This window comes from Maniola hyperantus, chromosome 27 (assembly GCF_902806685.2).
Source record: "Maniola hyperantus chromosome 27, iAphHyp1.2, whole genome shotgun sequence".
Classification (NCBI taxonomy): domain Eukaryota; kingdom Metazoa; phylum Arthropoda; class Insecta; order Lepidoptera; family Nymphalidae; genus Maniola; species Maniola hyperantus.
Genome location: NC_048562.1, coordinates 1,660,873 through 1,676,363, shown reverse-complemented (window position 1 = coordinate 1,676,363; position 15,491 = coordinate 1,660,873). Strand labels below are relative to the sequence as shown.

The following is a 15,491-nucleotide window of genomic DNA, read 5'->3' as shown; positions in this document are numbered from 1 at the left end:
ACAAACACACTTTCGCATTTATAATAAGGGTACTGATTAATACATAGTCTATGACTTTATCATTTTATTTTTATACTTTTAGGGTTCTGTACCCGAAAGATCCTATTACTAAGCCTCAGGACTTAATCTGTCCATCTGTTCGTCTGTTCGTCCGATCGTCCATCCGTCCAGGATCTTGTAAACGGTTAATAGGTACAGAGTTGAAATCTACACAGAATGTGTATTTCTATTGCCACTATAACAAAAAATGTCATTTTCAAAATGGCCGAAATGAAAATTAATTAAATTTTAAAAGTATTATTTCCTGTACGGAACCCTCCGTGTGCGAGTCCAACTTGCACTTGGCCATTTTTTTACTGGCTAATCCTGGCAACTTCATTGGCATTAATTTAAGTTTCTGAAAATTGTTGAATTTCTTAGAATAATGATGTAATCATAATAATTAATTAACTTAAAACTAAGTCTACGAGGGTTCCAAACGCGCCCAGTACCCGTAGTACAAGATTTTACGTCTCACCAAACCAAACCAAATTCGAGAGTCGAAATACTTCCGCGTTACAGTAAACTGGATCTTAAATGCCTTGTTTTAAAGCTCAAGTTTGTTTAGACTTCTACAACCAGCGCTCCAAGCGGAAACATTGCGAAATTAAAATCAGTGGCATTGAATATTTGACTTCAATTCAAGGCTGTTTAGGTCCATTTTACTGTAACGCGGAAGTATTTCGACTCCCGAATTTGGTTTGGTTTGGTGAGACGTAAAATCTTGTACTACGGGTACAGGTCTGAGAAGAGCCCACAACAAACTCCGCCTTTCTTTTTTTCAAACATAGGTAGGTATGTTTGAAAACTTTATTAACTAATACTAATTTACTGCAACAAAATAATATTGCAAAATAATTTATTATCAGTGAAATGCACAATTGACACATTTTAGTGTACAAATTCAAAGTATACTACTTTTATGTACAAATGCACTACTTATTATCGAAATATAAGTAGATAAACGCAATATATCTGGTATATAAATAGTTTACATTCAGTACATTATTATAATTCTTCAATAATAAGCTACAAAATGAAGGCGGTGCTAATTTTCGTTTTTGGTGTTTTCACTCTGCAGGTACCTATCTTTTTTTTTTACTCAGATACAAGTTAGCCCTTGACTACAATCTCACCTGTTGGTAAGTGATGATGCAGTCTAAGATGATAGCGGGCTAACCTGGAAGGGGTATGGCAGTTTTTATTAAACCCATATCCCCATTAGTTTCTATACGGCATCGTACCGGAACGCTTAATAACTAAATAAATAACTCCCACTAGACCAGACCAGAAATTTAGAAATTATAAAATTCCAAACCCCTGCCAGGAATCGAACCCGGGACCTCCCACTAATAAGACCACAGCGCTCAACACTGCGCCAGGGAGGTCGTCAAAAGGTTTTGCATTCATTGCATCAGTTTTTTAATTCGTAACTTGAAGTACCTACTTATATAACTAATTTTAATATTATTCTTTGTACATAATATCCTATTGTTTAAGAAATTCTAGTTTTCAATAATAATATTTTATTTCGCTTTTTTAGGGTTCCGTACCTCAAAAGGAAAAACGGAACCCTTATAGGATCACTTTGTTGTCTGTCTGTATGTCTGTCGGTCTGTCAAGAAACCTACAGGGTTGCAAAACAAACTTTGAGAATTTGTGGCGTAATTGTATTTCTCATTAGTTATTTACTTGTTTTCACATAAAAAACGTTTAATACAAATATTATTGATCGTTAATACAAATTGACTACTAAACAATGGTAATAATTGTCGTGTTATTCATCGTTACGTCGTTCTATCGCTATCTCATACGAGGTTACACAGTACTTCAATCTACCTTTATTACTCTACTACCTGACCCGCCCCGGCTTCGCTCGGGTGGAATTTAGAAAATCGAGATGGGGGATGAATTTCCAAAAATCCTGGAACACGTATTTCTTCATTTGTGACCGAAAACCCAAATACCAATTTTCATGCAAATAACTTGAAAAATAACGGACTTTCTTACAAACTTTCATCCCCTATTTAACCCACTTAGGGGTGGCATTTCGAAAAATCCTTTCTTAGTGGATACCTACTCTTTACAGAGAAGACACCCTCAAAATTTCATGTCTCTAGGACCAGTGGTTTAGGCTGTGCGTTGATATATATGTCAGTCAGTCAGGACTTTGAATTTTATATATATAGATCTACGCTATATACCTAATGTTTTTTTTCAGAACACCTACGCCCAATGCATCGGCACTGCCCCTGTGATCGCACCGATCACCCAAACCAACAGCGTTGGTGTTAAACTAGCTGACACCCTGTCTCTACTCACCGTGTCCAGCCTTCTTGCTGAGAAGCTACCCTTCGACTACCCCTGTGGTTGCAGCACTTGTATACCCCCTTGGGACTCCCCTTATTGCCCATGGGAACCCTCTTGTTGCCCTTGGGACCCCCCTTGTGGCCCTTGGAACCCCCCTTGTTGCCCTTGGAACCCCCCTTGTGGCCCCTACTACCAAACTTACGCCCCTGTTGAAATTACCCCGATTGTGAATACTTGCGGTTGCGGCTACAATGGCTACAGTTACCCCTACAACACTAATTGTCTATACTAATCTATACTAATACTAGCTGACCCGCCCCCGCTTCGCTCGGGTGGAATTTAGAAAATCGAGGTAGGGGTTGCATTTCCAAAAATCCTGGAACACGTATTTCATCATTTGTGACCGAAACCCTAAATACCAATTTTCATGAAAATACCTTGAAAAATAACGAACTTTCATACAAACTTTCATCCCCTATTTAACACACTTAGGGGTGGAGTTTCGGAAAATCCTTTCTCAGTGGATACCTACTCTTGACAAAGAACATACCCTCAAAATTTCATGTCTCTAGGACCAGCGGCTTAGGTCGTTTAACTAAACAACCACTAAAAATAATGCTGAGCTTTTGCAGATTTTCTTGCTTAACTAAACCCTGCCTTTACTCACCGTGTCCAGCCTTCTTGCTGAAAAGCTACCCTTCAACTACCCCTGTGCTTGCAGCTCTTGTATACCCCCTTGGGACCCTCCTTGTTGCCTTTGGAACCCTCCTTGTTACTAACTACCCCACTTACGCCCCACGACGCCCCACTTACGCTCATTAACTCAACCTTATTACAGGTCCCCGATTTCTAATGTCACCCGGACTCACGCCACGGCCTCGGGGGCGTGCGGACTAACCAGTAGTCCAACAACTCTACCCATCCCAACGTCATCCTAAGCCGTGGTCCGAGCCTCACAGGAGGCGCCCTTAGGAGGACGTTGCCCCCCGACCTCTCGAATTATTTCTTCGAGCCCTATGGCTCACCCCTAGGCGGAGCTTCGCGCTCGCCAACCCCCCCGGTGACGCTGTAGCGGCCAGTAGGGCCTACGCAGCATAGTGAATTCGAAACAACACACACAAAAATGTGACTTCTAACACGACAGTTGACACACTATAGAGCAAATATGGCGAGTCCTTTCTCATAAATGACGCTTTACATATCACATAATATGTACCACCTATAGACGCCTAATAACCCCGATCGCCAAGCTTAGGCAGTTGCTTAGCATAAAAGTCGGCCCGCACCCGTTCGTTACCCTCATTCCGCACATTGTCATCATAACGTGACTTATGAGTCCACCAATCACCACAAAGTATTCTTCCCTGTCCCCCGACAACATATTACGATTTCATGCAAAACCTTGTATATGCGTACTCTTGAGGTTGAATTCTGTGTGTTACAAGTAGGTACCTATATATTGTTACATTAATTTGTTAGCCGTTGGTCGTATACGCAATAAATTCAAAGTTGCCTAAATTTTGGGTATTTGACTCCAATTTTTTATTACTTTATTATAAACTAGGATAAAAATAATGACGCCAACTGAAAAATCGAATTAAATCGATCAAATAATAAAAAAGTTTTAAGCATTTAAATATTTCTGATTAGACAGAGATAGCGATATAGAATTTTGACGTCACACCTTACTAATGCCATAGTAGCTTCGTGCGGTTTCATACAAATTTTCGTTTTGCAAGAAAGGGATAGAAGACCCACCCACTCCAAAATTAAAATGCCTGTAACTTTGTAAATCTTTGTTGGATTTTAATATATTTTTTTAGCGTAGGTACGTCATTATTTTTATCCTAGTTTATAATAAAGTAATAACATTTACCAAATTCAAAAGTAGGAAAATACCCAATTGTTGAAATAAAAATATTTGACGAATATTTGCCGTATTATGTTCTAAATTGTTGTGTAATAATAAAATAATGTACCTCAATCCTTTATAGTTATATAATATTATTATCTACTATGTAATATACCTACTGTGTTGAATAAAAGTATACAATAATACCTATAATTAATTATTTTATTGTTTTCCCGCTACCTACTTCCTCAACGCTTGTACCTACTGCTCTCAAATCAAGTTAAATTAACCAACCAATAAACCAACAAACAAACACACTTTCGCATCTATATTATGGGTAGGCAGTGACATCAAAATAATTAAAGTTAAATTTAAAACACGAGTTTAAATTTAGCATAAGTTTAATTAATATAGTAGTATGTTATGTGCATAATATTAAGAGCGCCACCTCGCCAACAAACTGGCCCACCAGTTTGGCGAGTTAGAAAATAAATGTAAGAGCCATGTAAAATTAATAAGAATAAATAAATATTGAAAAAAAATCTATTAAAAGTATGCTTCATAAAGAAACATAATATACAGTCGATGACTATGTACTTAAATAATTTAAAAAAAACCGGCCAAGTGCGAGTCAGGCTCGCGCAATGAGGGTTCCGTACTACAGTCGTATTTTTTCGACATTTTGCACTATAATTAAAAAACTATGATGCATAAAAATAAATAAAAATCTGTTTTAGAATGTACAGGTGAAGACCTTTCATATGATACCCCACTTGATATACTCACTTACTTCGAAAGTAGAAAATACTAATTATTAGTTCATGACCACAATTTAATTTTTTTGGTGTGATCTAACCCTAAATTCACGGTTTTCAGATTTTTTCCCAAATGTCAGCTATAAGGTCTACCTACCTGCCAAATTTCATGATTCTAGGTCAACGAGAAGTACCCTGTAGGTTTCTTGACAGACAGACGGACAGACAGACGGACAGACAGACAGACAGACAGACAGACAGACAGACAGACAGACAGACAACAAAGTGATCCTATAAGGGTTCCGTTTTTCCTTTTGAGGTACGGAACCCTAATACGTCAAATTACGTCAAATATATTTATGAGGTCACATTTATGTACCTATTTCATATACGCTCCCTAACTAAGCAAGCGTTTTGACTGTGATAAAAAGTCATTGATTTGATTAGTAGGCCCACGTTACCTAAATAGGTTTGGTCATCCAAAAAGGCAATGTTGCCAGCATCTTTGCTACAATGGCGCGCTGCGGTAGTCTCGATCAGGTTTTAGATTCTATTTCTTTTAGAAATTTCTAATTTAATTTTTTTAAAGTTTTAATTTAGATCTATGTTCATTTTAAAGAATTCATTATTAAATATTATATTAATAAAAATTTGATAAATGAATTCCGTAATTAAGTATGTTAAATTATGTAAACATGCAAATACAGGGGTCTAGGCTCCGAATATGAATTTGTCCCATTCGGTGTCGAGACCCTTGGTCCGTGGGGTCGTAGCGCTATAAGCCTTTTTAAGGAAATAGCAAAAAGGTTAGTCGACATCACAGGAGACCGAAGAGCTGGCAGCTACCTCGGACAAAGAATTAGCTTAGCTATTCAAAGGGGGAACGCTGCCAGTATTTTCGGAACCTTGCCTAAAGGGACTCCTTTTAATAATATATTTTAGTTATAATATAATATTTTTTAAGTTAGTTTTAGTTTAAATTATTAATTAATTAACATTTACGCATAAAGTAAAAAATATATACCATTAGCATTAAGTAATTTATGATGACATCAATTGATATGTAGTTTGTAGGTAATTAACAGGTTGAATTGATCACGCGTGCTTGAAAAATCACGTACAAGTATAAGTCCCGCAAATTGCTAATACGCGTGGCCACCATTTTAGTGACGTCAGCACTAGACTGAAGTTTCGAGCTACTTAATGGTATATTTTTATTTCAGCTGACGTCGGAATGACGTCATTTTGATGTTAATGATACATGGTTCCAGTGCAGGACTTATATAGAGCTTTAGAGTATGTACCTATGTTTAGTGTCTGGTGTCAGCACACACACACACACAACACAAACTGAGAGCTTCCTTCCTGAGAGCTTGAGTGAACTAGAGTGAGGAAGCTCTCAGTTTGATCCTGAATCGACTTTGTGTGCGTGGATTTAGGTTTTTGAAAAATCCCGTGGGAACTCTTTGATTTTCCGGGACAAATATCTACTAGAATTTTAAATGCCAAAGTGTGTCTGTCTATCTGCTAGCTTTTTACGGCATTTAATCAATTTTTTCGAAATTTGGTACAGAGATGACTTGAATCCTTGAAAAGTGATAAAGGCATTTTGTGCTAGAAAATCAAACAGTTCTCAAGGGATTCTTAACAAACTAAATCCATCAATTTAAATTTTTTTTGTGTGATGTAGCCACAAATTCATGGTTTTCAGATTTTTCCCCGAATGTCTGCTACAAGACCTTCCTACCTGCCAAATTTCATGATTGTAGGTCAACGGGAAGTACCCTGTAGGCAGTGGCGGCCTTACCCATTGCGAGGCTACGGGGGGCAGGTCTTTGCGAGGCCCTTTGTCCTTCGTGAAAAGTATGTGATGCGAAAGTAGGTCGGGGCGGGGGGGGGGGGGGGGGGGGGGGGGGGCTGTCCACAGATTTACTACTACTTTTTATCACGGCAAATTAAAGAGCTGGGATGGGAAATGGGATTAACGGGATTTTTAAGAACCTAAATCCACGCGGACGAAGTCATGGGCAACAACTAGTACAAAATAAAAGCGGGAGCGAAGCGAGCGCAAATTTTTTGATACATTTACAATACATATTGGTAAATTCATGAGTTAGTAAGTGTATTAAGTATTTTAAAAATATTTTTCCATTTTATGAATGGACGGGCCGTGAAAAGCTAGCAGACAGACGGAACTTTCGCATTTAGATTATGCTCGCGACTTCGTCCGCGTGGACTACAAATTTTGTTTGGACACAAGACGATGCAGCTTGGGTTGTTGCGCGAGGCCCCTACTAGAGCGAGGCCCGGGCGATTGCCCCGTTCGCCACCCCCTAAGGCCGCTACTGCCTGTAGGTTTCTTGATAGACCCACAGACAGACAGACAGACAGACAAAAAAGGGATCCTATAAGGGTTCCGTTTCTCCTTTTGAGGTACGGAACCCTAAAAAGTAAACAAATGGCATCGATTCTTTTGGCGTTTCGCTAAATTTAAATTCGCTTATACATAATATATTAGATTTAGAGAATTGTGCTATTCTGAAAAATAACAGGTCTAACTTAAAATTGAATTTGACTTCAACCTAAAATTAGAGAGGACCTCTCGAGGTGCCCACTAAATTTAAAGAGTCGGTTTATATCGTAAAATCGACGTGTTTTAATCATCATCATCATCAACTGCGTCCACGGATGGACATAGGTCTCTTGTGGGAATTTCCACAATATATTGTCACGGTCTTGCGCGCACCGCCTGATACCAGCGGCTCCCTGCGACTCGTCTTATGTCGTCCATCCACCTAGTGGGGGGTCTTCCAGCACTGCGTCTTCTGGCTCGAGGTTGCCATTCCAGCACCTTGAGACCCCAACGTGTTTTAATGAAAGAAGTATTTTTATTTGAGTTCTAAATGTTATGTTTTATTAAAATAAAGATAGACTTATTTATAGACTTATTTATAACACCTGTGTCAACAGTTTAAGTTACGCCGACGACATGGTCATTCTCAGCCCGTCTATCAAGGGACTTAGGAAGTTGCTTTCAGTCTGTGAGCATTTTGCCAATACTCACTGGCTGAAATATAACGTAACTAAGTCTGAAATGTTAGTGTTTCGAGCAGGCAAGGGTCCGGAGAGGGTACCTGAGGTAATACTAGATGGTTCGGCAGTTCGGGTTGTGACAAAGTTCAATACTTGGGACATGTTCTTACTGAGCACCTGAAGGATGACTGTGATATTGAGAGAGAAAGGAGGGCACTCTCGATACGCTGTAACATGTTAGCTCGAAGAAAATGTAGCAAATCCGTCAAGATTGTACTGTTTAACGCGTATTGCCAGTGCTTCTACACTTGCCAACTTTAGGCAAATTTTCTCCAAAAGTCCTACACGGCATTGCGCGTGCAGTATAATGATGCTTTTCGCATATTGATGGGTTTGCCTAGATACTGTAGTGCCTCTAGTATGTTTGCCGAATCGAGAGTGCCTGATTTTTATGCGGTAATGAGGAAAAGAGTGGCTGCCTTCTGGGAGAGACTCCGGGCATCTCAGAACAGTATTCTACAGATGGTTTGTGACGGAATGCCTAGCAATATTTTTACATATTGGCTATCTGTTCATCGTAATAGTAATAAGAAATAGAAATAGATTTGTTGACAAGGACGCCTGTGAAGAGTTTTTTAACATTCACAGTTAGTTTATAAGTTTGTATGTACATTTAGTTCATTTTACTTTATTTTATTTTAATTTATATAATGGTATATTTTATTTTATGAATAATATGTATACTGGGTTCTTTGCCTTTAATAAAAAACTTTATTATTATTATTATAGGAATATCTTAAAAATTGACTAAAACAATGAAACTAAAACTAAAACCTTAAAAAATATTGATATAAAATATTTATATTATAAAGTTCTAAATTAACTTTATTTCTTTTATTTACATATTTATTTTTGTTGACAGGAACTTAATACAAAACAATTTTCAATCCATAGATTAATTATTGGTCTCGCTCCGCTCTTTCAATCCAATAATCAACTGAAATATTGATTGGCACACCTAGGCATACCATCAGCTATTTGGTTGCCAAACGAGTCTGTCACTACGGCCGTGCCAGCCGATGGCACAATACCATCAAGCGCGATCATGCCATAAACAGGTATACAACCGCTAACCTTGATAGTGCCACCGATTGGCAAATCCCCAGCCACAGTTACATCACCAAACTGTAAAGAAGGCATTAACTCTGACAATACAGGAGTAAATTGTACATTGGTGAATTCGATATTGGCAATGTTGTTTGGTATAATATTTGCACTGGCAATTGTATTTGGTACGTTACAAATAACCTCATTTGGCATTATCGAGTTGGCAAATATATTCGCGTTTGCAGCGCTGGGAAATCCTACCGGCGGTAAATTATTTATCGCTAAATCATTTAGCAGGTATGGGTTTCCATTGGCACAGTTCTGTATCGGCACACCACAGGCTTTCTGTAAGTAGAACAAAACAGAGTTAGTTTATTTACACGACTGCTCAAAAAACCGGCTAAGTGAGAGTCAGGCTCACGCACTGAGGTTTCCGTACTACAGTCGTATTTTTTAGACATTTTGCACGATAAATCAAAAACTATGATTCATAATAATAAATAAAAATCTGTTTTAGAATCCACAGGTGAAGCCCTTTCATATGACCCCCCACATGATATATTTATCTTACATTGGAAATTGAAAACACTAATTATTAGTTCATGACCACAATTTTTTTTTTTTGTGTGATGTAACCACAAATTCACGGTTTTCAGATTTTTACCCTTGTCTGCTATTAGATCTACCTACCTGCCAAATTTCATGATTCTAGGTCAACGGGAAGTACCCTGTAGGTTTCTTGACAGTTCTTCATACAGACAGACAACAAAGTGATCCTATAAGGGTTCCGTTTTTAGTTTTGAGGTACGGAACTCTAAAAAGCAGCGTAGGCAAAGTTTTCAAGATTCATGGAGCTGGTAGTTGCCAATGTGAGTTTCTTCCATAACTTTTAAATGCCAGAACAGATTTATAAGATGTGCGGGCTCTCGTTAAAATCCCTTACATCATCCCGAGTTATGACTACCTATAAATTTTTCGAAAAAAATCTAAATGTGCCATTTTCAAATGTGAAAAAATCTTTTTAGTTCGTTTTTTCCCAGGGCACTCGTGTTTTTTGAATTCATAGAACTAATATTAAAAGATGACTGAAAAGTTAGTAGATAAAAAACTGGTCAATAAATCGACAGAAATCACTCTTTATAATTTCGAAATAACCATCTTTTATCAAGCTCATAATATTAGGTAAGTATTATAAGTGGCATGCCATTAAAACACAGATATTTGTGCCTTTTGACCTAGATAAACAGATATAATTTTGAAAATGATTTCGAAACGGCTGAACCAAATTTCATGGGAACCTCACAGGCCAGTAGAGGACTACATATGCAAGAAATGAGCAAAGCTTCTTTTTATTCCTGAAATCTAAAAATATAAAAGGAAAAGTTGACTGACTGACTGACTGATCTATCAACGCACAGCTCAAACTACTGGATGGATCGGGCTGAAATTTGGCACGCAGATAGCTATTATGACGTGGGCATACGCTAAGAAAGTATTTTTGAAAATTCAACCCCTGAGGGGGTGAAATGCGGGTTTGAAATTTGTGTAGTCCACGCGGACGAAGTCGCGAGCATAAGCTAGTCAAGTATAAAAATAAAATATAGAGGTGTAGAAAGACATGTAGAAAAACGAGCAAAAACTATCTACTAAAAAACTAACTAACTAAAAAAGAAAAAAACTAAGGTAAAACAACTGCATCACTGCATAGTGTCAGGAAGATTTGAAAAAATTAAAATAATTTTAGAAACGGCTGAACCAATTTTCGTGGGAGTCTCACAGGCAAGTAGAGGACTAGGTATTCAAGGAATGATTGAGGCTTCGTTTTGTTTCCTGAAATTTCGAAATAGGCGATTTTAAAAAATCTAATTCAATACGGGAAAAAGCTAGTAAATGATTTTTTGAAATGCTTACGTTTAACACAACTGCGAAAAATACCAACGATATAAATGACTTCATTTTTAACAATTGTTTTTTAGTAAATGAAGCTAGATTTCACACACGATTTAATTTATACACTTTTATAAATGTGTTATCAGCAGATTTGAGTAATTTTTTAGTGTAAAAAAATGTGGATTAGGTATAAGTTTTATCAATATTGCCTAAAATTATTATAAATGATATCTTAGGTAATGAGTATAAATTCCAAATGCAATAGCTTTCTTGAAATTTTCATTCACCCCTCACATACGCTTACGTAAACATTTTGGTCTGGTGGGAGGCTTCGGCCGTGGCTAGTTACCACCCTACCGGCAAAGCCGTGCCGCCAAGCGATTTAGCATTCCGGTACGATGCCGCGTAGAAACCAAAGGGGTATGGGTTTAATAAAAACTGCCATACCCCTTCCAGGTTAGCCCGCTATCATCTTAGACTGCATCATCACTTACCACCAGGTGAGATTGCAGTCGAGGGCTAACTTGTATCTGAATAAATAAATAAAGTCCGCGTGAGTTAAGGTTTTTTATAATCCCGTGGGAACTTAGATTTTCCAAGATGAAAAGTATACTATCGTCGTCTCTAGGATACCTGGTGGGAGGCTTCGGCCGAGCCGCCAAGCGATTTAGCGTACCGGTACGATGCCGTGTAGAAACCAAAGGGGCATGGGTTTAGTAAATTAAAACAAACTGCCATACCCGTTTCAGGTTAGCCCGCTTACATCTTAGACTGCATCATCACTTATCACCAGGTGAGATTGCAGTCAAGGGCTAACTTGTACCTGAATAAAAAAAAGCTATTAGGCACAATGTATGATGCTCCTACTTCGTCCGCGTGGATTTAGGTTTATTAGAAATCCCGAGGGAACTTTTTGATTTTTCGGGACAAAAATAGTCTTTGGCCTTCCCTGGGCTCTAAGCTATCCCTGTATTAAATAGATGATGCCCATGTCTTTGTCTATGTGAAGTTAGGCATTCAAAAACCCTGTGGTTTTTTTTCCGACTTAAAAGATAGCCTGCATCTCCAGGATGTAAGCTATCGCTGTACCAGACGTCAAATTCGGTTAATTGGGCCGTGAAAAGCTAGCAGACTTCTTTTCTTTTTTCTTTCTTCATTCTGGGCTGGTTTCCGCACTTTAACACGCTAGCAGTCTGATATTTATCTTTTTATCTCGGAAAGTAAAATAGTTCCCAAAAATTTTCAAAAAAAAACCCCAAAATTTTCTGGGATGAATTCGCGGGCATTAGCTACTCTACTTGTAGTAATATAATTAAGTAAAAGTTGAGTCGTGAAAAATTAAGTTAATTTGGAATAATATAACTACAAAAAAATTGATATGTTAATATATAAAATGTGCCTAAGCAATATAATTTACAAATTAATCTTATCGGAAATTCTGAAACTACAATATAATAGCCTAATCGCTATTAATTATAACGCAATGCATTGAGTCAAGATTTATGTAATTATTTTATATGTTACATAATATAATATGTAATTTATTAGATATATAAAGGGTATTACAATCATACAACAATCATTCTTAATCATAGCTCAGAGGTTAGAGGGAAGAAACAGTAAAATATACAAAAAAATGGGATTCAAAGTTGTTTGTGTTATAGTTTCAGCGATTCTGATACAGGTATTGTAACAAACTAAAGTATTGCATTAATATTGATAACTAGCTGACCCGGCGAACTTCGTACCGCCTAACAGTCGATTCTTTTACAGGATTTTTCTCTCCGTAAGAACCATCCCCGTACTTCAAGGAATATTATAAAAAAAGAATTAGCGAAATCCGTTCAGCCGTTCTCGAGATTTGCGATCAGCAACACATTTAGCGATTCGTTTTTACAATATCATAGAGACTAGAGTAGGCGGCAGGTTGGAATGGCAATCGGGGAGGAATCATCCCGAGAACCCACACAACCCCCGCGCTAACCCGGTGCGGGCAAGCACTGATGACGTGCGGGTGTGCGGGGCGTCCCCCAGCCTCATACCCCGATTGACATCTCGACCTGTAGCGGATTATAGTTTGTTAAGTTATTAGTCCGGGTCATGAATCACAAAATAGTGGGGCTTTTCCTATCGTCCTTCCGTATCATCATCGTCAACCGATAGACGTCCACCGTTGGACATAAGGGACTTCCACACGCCACGGTCTTACACCGTCTAGAACCAGCGGCTCCTGCGACTCTTTTGATGTCGTTTGTCCATATCCACCAAGTGAGGAGTCTTCCAACGCTACGCTTTCCGTTACGGAAACGCGTACCGTTCCGAAAGTCGCCATTCCAGAACCTTAAGAAACCTTTTTTTAAAGTCTGTCAAAAATAAGTCATCATCATGATCAACCCATCGCCAGCTCACTGCAGAGCACGGGTCTCCTCTCAGAGTGAGAAGGGTTTGGCCGTAGTCTACCACGCTAGCCATGTGCGGATTGGTAGACTTCACACACCTTTGAGAACATTATGGAGATCAGGCATGCAGGTTTCCTCACGATGTTTTCCTTCACCGTTAAAGCAAGTGATATTTAATTACTCCGTAAAGTTAGAGGTGCATGCCCGGGATCGAACCCTCGACCTTCGTCCTAACCTATCACAGCCTTTTAAAAAGACGTCAAAAAACCTCCTTTGTTTTGGTGACGATTAAAAATAAGCTTTTTTTTTTTCACAGACTATCGCCGGCCAATGTCTCCGAGCACCATATCCAGTAGCCCCTTACCCCAACGAAATCACTGCAGCCAATTTAGCAGCAGAAACGTTACCATTGGCTTTCCCTGCCTTAAGCCCGATAGCAGCCAACACTTTGGCCTACGAACTCGCACAAGGACCTGGCGTACCTGGCTTAACAATGGGCTTATCTTTAGCTGAACTCGCAGCTTCCAACGGCCCAGGATTGCGCGTTAACAGTGCATCACCCATGGCTTGCACTGGTGTTAATGTGGAGACTGATAAAATGATCATCGAAGGACCTTTGGCTATCACTGGTCAGTTGCCTTTCTTAGGAGTGGTGGCGTTAGAAGGACCCCTGCCAGCTACAGGAACTGGTGCTGTGGCTTATGAATGTGGTAATGGTAATGTTGGCATCGTAAACGAAGGTGTGGAACCTACCCCTGTACTTACTCCGGCGTACCCAAATGGACCACTTGCAGGGTACCCGAATATGCCACTTGCTCAAGCGTACCCAAACAATCCACTTGGTCAAGCGTACCCGAACATGCCACTTGCTCCAGGATTCCCAAACATGAACCTTGGGCCAGGATTCCCTAATGCAGGGCTTGGTCCGCTTGCCAATGGTATTGCCCCCGGTTTTTTTACAACTCCTCAACCATAGATCCAGTTGTATTAATTAGGTAGCTAAAATTGTTATGTAATTATTTAGTACTATTTTAAGGGATTTTAAATATATTTGTTAACATTAACAATATATGCTTTTTATCATTCCAACCAACCTTTCTTAGATATTATCTACAAAACATCAGCTGCTAATAACTTGCATGGTTTGATACTGTTACGAAAGATAAATTGGTCGTAGAAGATTATCTTTGGGATAACTGGTCAGTTGCCTTTCTTAGAAGGTCCCCTGCCAGCTACAGGAACTGGTGCTGTGGCTTATGAATGTGGTAATGACAATGTTGGTATCATAAACGAAGGGGTGAAGCCTACGCCTTTACTTACTCCGGCGTACCCAAACGGACCGCTTGCACCGTACCCAAACATGACATTTGCTCAAGCGTACCCACATATGCCACTTGCTCAAGCATACCCACACATGCCACTTGCTCAAACGTACCCAAACATGCCACTTGCTCAAGCGTATCCAAACATGCCACTTACTCCAGGATACCCAAACATGCAACTTGCTCCATCCAGGATACTCTAATGCGGGGCTTGGTCCGTTTGCCAACGGTCTCGCTCCAGGGTTTGTTTCAACTCCTCAAGCATAAATTCAGCTGTGATAAACAGTTAAAATTCTTATAATTAAGTTAGTAGGTAGGTAGGTACAGTTTTGTAGTTTTTGTTTTTGAATACTGGCTGCATTTCCGCGCTGGGCAGCTGGGCTGATCCGTTGTGCAAAAAAAGAGCCAGCCCTTCTGTCACCAGATGAGGCTATTAATCGCGGTAAAATGTCTCGTAATTTTTTTTAGTACTAAGACTCCATGGCTCCAGGGTCTCCGCGGCAAACGGAACCAAAATGTAACTCTCGATAAGAGAGGCTTGTGCGGCTTGCCGTTTTCAGTCATTTCTGCTGCGGCTCCCGGTCTTGATGCTGTCTCCCTGATATGACACGGGGCCAATGTGTCAACGCACGTTGCGTCCCACATTAGAGCCCGTCCCCGTTCCCAGGGAACGACTATTCCTACTTACTTAAACTAGCTTATGCTCGCTACTTCGTCCGCGTGGACTACACAAATTTCAACCCTCCATTTGAGTTGAGTTGAGTTTTAAAAAATATTTTCATAG

The 15,491-nt window shown here is 39.2% G+C and overlaps 1 long non-coding RNA gene across 1 annotated transcript; it reads left to right on the top strand.

The window, feature by feature from the left end:
- The first annotated feature begins 997 nt into the window (after positions 1-997).
- LOC138404360 (uncharacterized) lies at positions 998-4,405 on the top strand. Its single transcript, XR_011238345.1, has 2 exons — positions 998-1,120; positions 2,261-4,405. It is a non-coding gene; the product is annotated as an uncharacterized lncRNA (long non-coding RNA).
- The last annotated feature ends 11,086 nt before the right edge of the window (positions 4,406-15,491 follow it).